General features: G+C 42.8%; 1 pseudogene; it reads right to left on the reverse strand.

Moving 5' to 3' along the window:
• Nucleotides 1–8619: 8619 nt before the first annotated feature.
• On the reverse strand, nucleotides 8620–10276 carry LOC147963968 (uncharacterized; annotated as a pseudogene).
• Nucleotides 10277–11275: the final 999 nt, after the last annotated feature.

The raw sequence follows: 11275 nt of genomic DNA on the forward strand, positions 1-11275 counted from the left end.
TGACAATGATGCTCACATAAAAGATAGGAATTGAAACATAAAGAGAGCATCATGAAGAATATAACTAGCACATTTAAGCCTAACCCACTTCCTATGCATAGGGATTTTGTGGGCAAACGACTTATGGGAACAATAATCAACTTTCATAGGAAGGTAAAACTAGCAAATCTTCAAGATTTTCAACACATAGAGAGGAAACTTGATATTATTGCAATTCCTACAAGCATATGTTCCTCCCTCATAATAATTACATGTAGGATCGTAAGAAAATTCAACAATATAGCTATCAGAAAACGTATTCTTAACACGATCCACATGTATGCAAAGTTGACACTCTTCCAAAATAGTGGGATTAACATTAACTAAAGTCATGACCTTTCCAAATCCACTTTCATAATTATCACAATAAGATTCAACACCCTCCAAAATAGTGGGATCATTACTTCCTAAAGTTGACACTCTTCCAAACCCACTTTCATCAATATAATCATCATAAATAGGAGGCATGCTATCATCAAAATAAATTTGTACATCAAAACTTGGGGGACAAAAAATATCATGTTCATCAAACATAGCATCCCCATGCTTGTGGATTTGCATATAATTAGCATCATGGATATTCAAAGAATTCATACTAACAACATTGCAATCATGCTCATCATACAAAGATTTAGTGCCAAACATTCTAATGCATTCTTCTTCTAACACTTTGGCACAATTATCGGAATCCTTATTTTCACAAAAGACATTAAAAAGATGAAGCATATGAGGTACCCTCAATTCCATTTTTTGTTGTTGTTTTCTTTTATAGACTAAACTAGTGATAAAACAAGAAACAAAAAGATTCAATTGCAAGATCTAAAGATATACCTTCAAGCGCTAACCCTCTCCGGCAACGGCGCCAGAAAAGAGCTTGATGTCTACTACACAACCTTCTTCTTGTAGACGTTGTTGGGACTCCAAGTGCAAAGGTTTGTATGACAGTAGCAAATTTCCCTCAAGTGGATGACCTAAGGTTTATCAATCCGTGGGAGGCATAGGATGAAGATGGTCTCTCTCAAACAACCCTGCAACCAAATAACAAAGAGTCTCCTGTGTCCCCAACACACCCAATACAATGGTAAATTGTATAGGTGCACTAGTTCGGCGAAGATATGGTGATACAAGTGCAATATAGATGGTAGATAAAGGTTTTTGTAATCTGAAAATATAAAAACAACAAGGTTGCTAGTGGTAAAGTGAGCGTAAACGGTATTGCAATGCTAGGAAACAAGGCCTAGGGCTCATACTTTCACTAGTGCAAGTTTTCTCAACAATAATAACATAATTGGATCATATAACTATCCCTCAACATGCAACAAAGAGTCACTCCAAAGTCACTAATAGCGGAGAACAAACGAAGAGATTATTATCACTAGTAGAAAACGGAGCTTTAAAACCGGTTTGTATGGGCCTTTAGTGCTGGTTATGGAACCGGCACTAAAGTGTGGGCACTAAAGGCCCCCCCTTTAGTACCGGTTCGGCACGAACCGGCGCTAAAGTGCCACCACGTGGCGTGAGCTCACGCCCTGGTATGGGGGACCTTTAGTACCGGTTGGTGTTACCAACCGGTACTAAAGGTTTTTTTTGAATTTTTTTTGAAAATTTTGGAAAAAAATTTTGATTTTTTTTTCGATTTTTAATTTTTCTGAATTATTTGATGATTTAGTCTCTAATCACCTCTCTTAACTGCTCAAGTGTGGATCACTCTCATTCCAAATCATCTAACTTCCCGACCGGTCACCCATCCCTCTCACTACTCCAGCCCGAGCATGCTTAACTTTCGGGTTCTATTCTCCTTCGTTCCCAAGTCTGCACTTGTTGTTTTCCTGACAATAGTAAGATGTTAATCCTATTAACCCTCAGGAGTTTAGCTTGAGCATGAAGTCACACATTTCACCGTTTGAGTTTGAAACTATTATTCTAAAAAAACAGTAATTATTTAGTAACGCTAATATTTCTTGAATAAGTTTGACCATAGTTTGACCATAGTTTGACCAGATTTGACCAAAATTCAAAAAATTGAAATAATTATTTAGTAACACTAATATTCTTGAATAATTATGTAGTAACATTAATACTTCTTGAATAAGTAGTTTGACCAGATTTAACCAATTTTTTTTAAAAAAACTGAAATTTGACCATATCTTTTTTTCCTTTTGGAATTTGAGGATTCTAAAAAAATCCAAACAGGCCGTAGGCGGTCTCCATCGGATGCGGATTTTCGTGCTGAATTTTTTGATATATTATACGTTTTTTCCGACATCGTATGCAAAAGTTATAGCCGTTTTACATTTTCCCTACACTTTTTGCAAAACATGTCCAAATTTAAGTTTTCAAATTTTCCTAACTAGTAGATGTAGTAATATAACTACCTCTCGGAGGATTTTATTTTTTGAAGTTTTTATCATTTTCTTTTGATTTTTCCAGAACTGAAATGGCGACACACGGGGGGGGGGGGGGTTAGAGTTTGAAAATTGCCCTATAGTGCCGGTTTGTGTCACAAACCGGTACTATAGGTCAGACCCCTTTAGTACCGGTTCGTGGCACAAACCGGTACTAAAGGTTAGCCCTTTAGTACCGGTTTGTGACATGAACTGGTACTAAAGGTGATCGTGGGGCCCCGGCCTGACGCTAGCCTGCCATCACCCCTTTAGTACCGGTTCATGGCACGAACCGGTACTAAAGGTTCAACACGAACCGGCATTAATGCATAGCCGTTCGAACCGGCACTAATGGTACAATTAGTGCCGGCTCAAATTCAAACCGGCACTAATGTGCTTCACGTTTGACCCTTTTTCTACTAGTGTATAGGGTACGAAACCACCTCAAAGTTATCCTTTCTAGTCGATCTATTCAAGAGTCCATAGTAAAATAACACGAAGCTATTCTTTCCGTTCAATCTATCCCAAAGTTCATACTAGAATAACACCTTAAGATACAAATCAACCAAAACCCTAATGTCACCTAGATACTCCAATGTCATCTCAAGTATTCGTGGGTATGATTATACGATATGCATCACACAATCTCAGATTCATCTATTCAACCAACACAAAGAACTTCAAAGAGTGCCCCAAAGTTTCCACTAGAGAGTCAAGATGAAAACGTGTGCCAACACCAATGCATAAGTTCACGAGGTCACGAAACTCGCAAGTTGATCACCAAAACATACATCAAGTGGATCACGTGATATCCCATTGTCACCATAGATAAGCGCATGCAAGACATACATCAAGTGTTCTCAAATCCTTAAAGACTTAATCTGATAAGATAATTTCAAAGGGAAACATCAATCCATTAAAAGAGAGTAGAGGGGGAGAAACATCATAAGATCCAACTATAATAGCAAAGCTCGCGATACATCAAGATCGTGCGATATCAAGAACAGAGAGAGAGATCAAACACATAGCTACTGGTACATACCCGCAACCCCGAGGGTGAACTACTCCCTCCTCATCATGGAGAGCTCCGGGATGATGAAGATGGCCACCGGAGAGGGATCCCCCCTTCGGTAGGGTGCCGGAACGGGTCTAGATTGGTTTTTGGTGGCTACGGAGGCTTCTGGCGGCGGAACTCCCGATCTAGGTTTCTTTCTGGAAGTTAGGGGTTATATAAGAGGTGTTGGAGTCGGGAACAAGTCAGGGGGTTCCCCGAGGTGGCCACGAGGTAGGGGGGTGTGCCCAGGGGGTAGGGCGCGCCCCCACCCTCGTGGTGGCCTCGGGAATCTTCTGGCTCATCTCTGGTACTCCGTGGGCTTCTTTTGGTCCAAAAATAATCTCCGTGAAATTTCAGGTCAATTGGACTCTGTTTCGTTTTCCTGTTCTGCGATACTAAAAAACAAGGAAAAACAGAAACTGGGCTCTAGGTTAATAGGTTAGTCCCAAAAATCATATAAAATAGCATATAAATGCATATAAAACATCCAAGGTTGATAATATAATAGCACGGAACAATCAAAAATTATAGATACGTTGGAGACGTATCGGGATCCCATCTTAGATTTCATGGCCTTAATCCATTTCACGGAATCTGGGCTCATTATCGCTTCCTCATAGTTAGTAGGTTCGTCATGGTCTAGTAACATGACTTCCAGAGCAGGATTACTATACCACTCTTGTGCGGAATGTACTCTGGTTGACCTATGAGGTTTGATAGTAACTTGATCTGAAGTTTCATGATCATCATCATTAACTTCCTCACTAATTGGTGTAGGCATCACTGGAACTGATTTCTGTGATGAACTACTTTCCAATTTAGGAGAAGGTACAATTACCTCATCAAGTTCTACTTTCCTCCCACTCACTTCTTTCGAGAGAAACTCCTTCTCTAGAAAGGATCCACTCTTAGGAACAAAGATCTTGCCTTCGGATCTGTGATAGAAGGTGTACCCAACAGTTTCTTTTGGGTATCCTATGAAGACACACTTCTCCGATTTGGGTTTGAGCTTATCAGGCTGAAACTTTTTTCACATAAGCACCGCAACCCCAAACTTTAAGAAACGACAACTTAGCTTTCTTGCTAAACCACAGTTCATACGGTGTCATCTCAACGGATTTTTAGACGGTGCCCTACTTAATGTGAATGCAACTATCTCTAATGCATAACCCCAAAATTATAGTGGTAAATCAGTAAGAGACATCATAGATCGCACCATATCTAATAAAGTATGGTTACGATGTTCAGACACACCATTACGTTGTGGTGTTTGAAGTGGCATGAGTTGCGAAACTATTCGACATTGTTTCAACTGAAGGCCAAATTCGTAACTCCAATATTTTGTCTCCGCGATCAGATCATAGAAACTTTATTTTGTTGTTACGATGATCCTCCACTTCACTCTGAAATTCTTTGAACTTTTCAAATGTTTCAGACTTGTGTTTCATTAAGTAGATATACCCATATCTACTCAAATCATCTATGAAGGTGAGAAAATAATGATAACCGCCGCGAGTCTCAACACTCATCGGATCGCATACATCAGTATGTACGCCGAGTGTGAGTAATTCCATCATAGGCTTGCTGGACGGTGATGGGTTGGATGAGATTTATCATGTAATCGAGTTAGTTTTGTTAGGTTTTGATCCCTAGTATCTATTATGTTCTGAGATTGATGTTGCTATGACTTTGCTATGCTTAATGCTTGTCACTAGGGCCCGAGTGCCATGATTTCAGATCTGAACCTATTATGTTTTCGTGAATATATGTGAGTTCTTGATCCTATTTTGCAAGTCAATAGTCACCTACTATGTGTTATGATCCCGTAACCCCGAAGTGACAATAATCGGGACCACTCCTGGTGATACCATAGTTTGAGGAGTTCATGTATTCACTAAGTGTTAATGCTTTGGTCCGGTACTCTATTAAAAGGAGGCCTTAATATCCCTTAGTTTCCAATAGGACCTGCTGCCACGGGAGGGTAGGACAAAAGATGTCATGCAAGTTTTTTTCCATAAGCACGTATGACTATATTCGGAATACTTGCCTATATTACATTGATGAACTGGAGCTAGTTCTATGTCACCCTATGTTATAACTGTTGCATGAGGAATCACATCTGACATAATTATCCATCACTGATCCATTGCCTACGAGCTTTTCACATATTGATCTTTGCTTAGTTACTTTTCCGTTGCCACTGTTATAATCACTGCAAAAACTACTACTATTACTATTGCCACCATTACCGCTACTTCCATATTACTTTGCTACTAAATACTTTGCTACATATATTAAGTCTTTCAGGTGCGTTTTACTTGACAACTCAACTGTTAATACTTGAGAATATTTTTTGGCTCCCCTTGTGTCGAATCAATAAATTTGGGTTGAATACTCTACCCTCGAAAACTATTGTGATCCCCTATACTTGTGAGTTATCAAGACTATTTTCTGGCACCGCTGCCGGGGAGAATAGCTCTATTCTTTGAGTCACTTGGGATTTATATCTGTTGATCACTATGAGGAACTTGAAAGATGAAAGAACCAAGGTTTTTCCCTCAACTACGAGGGGAGGTAAGGAACTGCTATCGTGGTATTCTCATGGGGGGGAGGGTGCAAGACGACAAATTCCACAAGGTGGCTTCGTATGAGGGCAAGACTGCTGTCAGAATATCCAGGGACGGGTATGCGAGTAGCACGCGCTAGTTTACCCAGGTTCGGGACTCTCCAAAGAGATAATATCCCTACTCCTACATGTTTGAGTATATATATGGGCAGTACGAAGTGCTCCTGGAGCTGTATCTGAGATCAGTGCCAAGGGCATCTGATCTCATATATGCATGCGTATGGCCGGCTCTAGTGGCCAAGTATGGCCATGGCTTGTGGCCGTGAGTGGCCTTGTGGACAAATGAATGTGGCGTGAGGGAGTGGATGGATGGATGTGTGCCCCTTTTATAGTGTGTAGCTAGCTTAGAGAGTAAACTAGGTAGGCATGGGCATGGCATGGTGGATGTCAAGCTTGTCCCCTGGGTCACTTCTTAAATAGTGCCAGGGGACAAGTGACACTATACATGATGGCTGGGGTGACATGTGAACAGTGCTTATGTACAAACGTCTCGTTGGTGTCTTGTCAGGCTGCAGGTGGCAGCCGGCTGGTTGGCACAGTCGGCAGCCGGCTGGTTGGCACAGTCGACAGCCGGCTGGTCAGCGTAGTCTGCAGTCGGCAGCCGCCCGGGCAGGGCAGTCGGACGAGGAGCCGGCAGGAGCGGCCGGGAAGCCAGACTGAGGGGCTTTGCTAGCCCTGATGTCTTGAATTATTGTCTTGCCGTCCTCGGGGTACCCGTCGCCAATAACTCCGACAGTAGCCCCCAAGCCTCTGGGCAACTTGGCAAAGTTGGGCGGAGGTTCCTTGGTAGGTGTTAATGTAGTCTCAGAGCCTCCGAGCGAGGAGGGGGGTTCCCCATGGAAATGATCATGCAAAAAGACGAAGTTAGTCCACGCAGATATATCAAATGTTTGCTTTTAGCATTGCAAGTTTTATGCGGAGGGTGCCGACTCAGTTTCATCCGAGCCCCCTTATTCTTTTTTGTGTTCCCTCCGCTTTTTGGCTTGTGCTCTCGCTCGCCGGACAGCCGCTCTGCGGTCTGTGGCTGAGAGTGGGCCGCGAAGCGGAGTGTACAATACTTAGACTCTGGGAGTGGATTTAACCAAGCAGATACTCATAAAGGAAACGGTCGGGTCCCCCGAAGCGTTTCTCTTCCCAGACATTTTTCAAGTGGGGTGACCTCCGGCTTTTGCTCTTGCTAGCCGGACAGCCGCTCCGCGGTCTCTGGCTGAGAGGTGGGCCTTTGGTACTGCACACGCTACTAAACCGTCTGCGGGAAAAAACGTCTCAGCCCAAGCGGCCAGCCCCCGGGCCAACTCTGGCTGGCGCCGGGGCGAACAATGATGCAACTGTAATGAAATGTGGAGATAGCCCCTCGAGCATCGCTCGGGGTTATCCATTCTTGCGTGGTGCAAAAAATATGCGGGTGAGGAGCTCACATTGATTTTCGTGTAGCCGAGGTGGAGTTTGCCGAAGACAGCCGACGCGGCTCGGCGCTCACGGAGTGCACCGGCGCACCCGCTGGGTGCAACCTTCGAGCCTCCGGGTGCTCGAAGGGGTCCTGGCCGGTCAGGCTCGACCGGCCAGGCGGCGAGGCATCTTGCAACGCCCTTTTTCTTCTCTCTTCTCTTTTGCCGGCTGCTGGCAGCCGGACAAAACTCTTCTTTTGTCTCTTGTTTTTGTTTCTTGCAATCTTTCGCGGGGGCGTGCCAGCGCACCCACTGAGTGTAGCCCCCGAGATTTGGGCCGACTGCTGAGCAGTCGGGCCGGATCTCCCGGCAACTACTTTGTCTTCTTCCTCACGGGGGTGTGTCAGTGCACCCGCTGGGTGTTGCCCCCAATATTCAGGCCGACTGCTGAATAGTCGGGCCGGATCTCCCGGCGACTACTTTGTCTTCTTCCTCGCGGGCGCGCGTCAGCGCACCCGCTGGGTGTAGCCCCCGAGATTTGGGCCGACTGCTGAGTAGTCGGGCCGGATCTCCCGGCAACTACTTTGTCTTCTTCTTCGCGGGGGCGCGTCAGTGCACCCCCTGGGTGCAGCCCCCGAGATTCGAGCCGAGGCTTGACTGACCAGGCGTTGAGGCGGACAGGCAGCCATGCCTGCGCTCCTGCCGGCCAGACATTGACGCGAGCAGGAAGGCCGGGTTGCGTCTAGCCGTCCGAATGGTGAAGTAGGCGGACGGACAAACAAACATTTTTTCTTTTCTTCTCTTTGTCCCAGCTGACCTCCTTCTCTCTTTTTTTGCCGGCCTGCGATTTCTTCTCCAGCCGGCTCTGTGCAAGCAGCCGGCCTTTTGACTTTTTTCTTTCTTTTCTCAGCTGGCTTGATTAGCCGGGATCTTTTATCTCCAGCCGGCCACTCTTTTCTTTCTTTTCTCTATACGAGCAGCCGGCAGGAGCAGGGGCGGAGCCAGGATTTGAACATGAGGGGGGCGAGAAACCAATGCTTAGAATGAAAGAAATATCATGACATATTAAGTCTCATAATAATGTTGAGGACAAAGCATAAGAAATATTCATAGACCTATAAAATGAAGTTACATATCTATTAGCTTAAACTCAGCTCTACGACCACCAGTGTCGAACAAATTGATTATCTCATCAGATGTGATCTTTGCAGCTATTCCCTTCCCAATATAGACAACCATGTAATGCAGAAGAAAGTCATCTCCCATTCTGTTTCGAAGACGTGTCTTGACTAGTTTCATAGCTGAAAAAGCTCGCTCGGTTGTCGCGGTTGACACTGGAAGAGTTATGACCAATCGTAGTAATCTATCAACCATTGAGTACATAGCAGCTTTACCTGTATTTAATAATCAAGCAGTCAAATAAGCAAAAGTTATGAACAACTGCAGTAGTCTATCAATCATTCAACCATTGAGTATGTAGCAACTTTACCTGCTTTAAATAATCCAATAGTCAAATCTGCAAGTGAGGGCGAACTCTTTAGCTTCGGATGGTTGCAAACATCAAGCTGGAAATGGGGAAGTTGAGACTCCAAATGAGCTCGTTCTTGACTAGAAAAGTCAGGAGGATAATTTTTTCCACTAATGTGCATATATTAGACACGTCAAATGAGTCATGCCGTGGATCCAAAGATGCACAAAGTGTCAAAAGCTTTGTGTTTTGAACACCGAAACGATCATTTAGCTCAACCAATTGCTGATCTATGGCAACATTGGACACATCTGCTTTGTAGTGATGTAATGTAGAAGTGTTATCATGTTTGTTGCGAGACTTTGTTACATCTACATACCTATAGATCACATCATATATTAGTAAATATGATAAATAATATTCTATATTATATGAACAAGAAAATATATGTTACCTGCTATTCAGATCAGGGATGTCAATCTCATGCTTCAAACAAAAAGATTGAACCTCCTAAAGAAGGGGATCCCAACTATCTTCTCTCAGCTTACCAAGTAGCACCTTTGTGGTTGAGACCAAATCTAATGCATTCAGAATATCTAGTGACTTCTTTTGGAGTGTTTGACATAAAACATCAGTGATTTTCATGATTCTCCCAATTAGATGTAAAATGAACACAAAATCAAATGACATAATTATTTTTAGGGCTCCTACGACATCTCCTCTAGAATATTTTGAGGCTGCACGGTCATTTGCTATACTCCTTAGGACCTCAACTGTAGCGCCAACCATCTTCTGTAAACTCTGAATTGACTTGAAGTGGGAACTCCATCTAGTGTCACCAGGTCTTTGTAAAGTTCCTATCTGATTTTTCCCTTTTCCTGTATCGAGTTCTCCCAATTCAATTTCACGTGCAATCTTCGCAGCTTTATTTGCTAACAACTCATCATTACGTTTAGTCAATGCTCTAACAACATTTATAATGAAATTTGCATTTTGGAAAAAGTTATGCACATCATGTACCTCCCTTGACGCGGCAACAAGCGCTAACTGTAACTGATGAGCCATGCAATGCACATAATATGCATAAGGGCAGTCATTCAGAATCAGAGCCTTCAATCCATTCCATTCACCTCTCATATTACTTGCCCCGTCATAGCCTTGTCCTCTAATGTGTTGGACATTCAAATTATTATCAGAAAGGACTTTGCAAATTGCCTTCTTGAGAGTCAAAGAAGTAGTGTCAGTGACATGAATTACATCAAGAAAACGCTCCTGTATGAACCCCTCGGTGCTCGGGAATCGAAGAACCAATGCCATTTGCTCTTTCTTTGATTCATCTCGTGCTTCGTCTACCATTATGCAGAACTTGCTAGTACCAATTTCATCTCTAATTTTTTTCCTTAACTCTACTAGAAAGTAATGTGAGGATTTCTAGTTGCAGTTTATGGGAGGTGTACTTCGCATTCCTTGGAGCATTTTCCAAAACAACCGCATTCACCTCTTTGCTATAAGAATCCAAGAATCTCACTAGATGAAGAAAATTACCTGATTACTTGATCCCGGAGATTCATCATGGCCTCTATAAGCACAAGCTTGGAATGTTAACCATCTGATGTAATCAACAAGAAAAAAGGTCATAACTTGCTTTATTGTACATTATAAAATATTTGAATTCTCAAAACAGAAAAGTTTGCTTACTTGATGCAATCAATTGTAACTTTAAACCTTAGCCTTGCATCTGCGACCTTTTTTGCACACACTTTCACCATTGCCTTGTCGATGTGAGTCAAACTATTTTTCAGATTATCATGACACCGCTGAGAAAAGTTATGAGCGGAGTTGGAATCTTTGCCCATGTGAGTTAAGAAAGCACATTCGTTTCCATCATTCACCTTCTTCCAATTATTAAATCCCTTGACTGTGAATGCATCAGAGCCACACCTTCCACTTGGCCTTTTTGTGAAGAGAAAACAAGGTAGGCAGTACGCACGATGTGTTTCCATTGAATACTCAAGCCAAGGAAAAGAATTGAAATAACTGTATTGAAATCGACGATGATTTTTTCCTGGTTTATTATACGGATATTCTCTCATGGATGGTTGATAATCTCCCTTAAAAATATAGAAGCGGCGTGCTTCTTCTTGCTCATCATGAGGGAGTTCCCAAATTTGCTGGCGCATACCGGGGTCCCTTACATATTTTGTGCTTTCAATTGTACCTTCTCCTGCTGCAACTTCTTCTGGTGCCACAACCTGTTGCTCATCAATTTGTATATCAACAGGAATATCATTTGTTTGGTTATCTGCAACAGGTTGC

This window comes from Triticum urartu, chromosome 6A (genome assembly GCF_056163025.1).
Source record: "Triticum urartu cultivar PI428250 chromosome 6A, HENAU_Tu73, whole genome shotgun sequence".
NCBI lineage: Eukaryota > Viridiplantae > Streptophyta > Magnoliopsida > Poales > Poaceae > Triticum > Triticum urartu.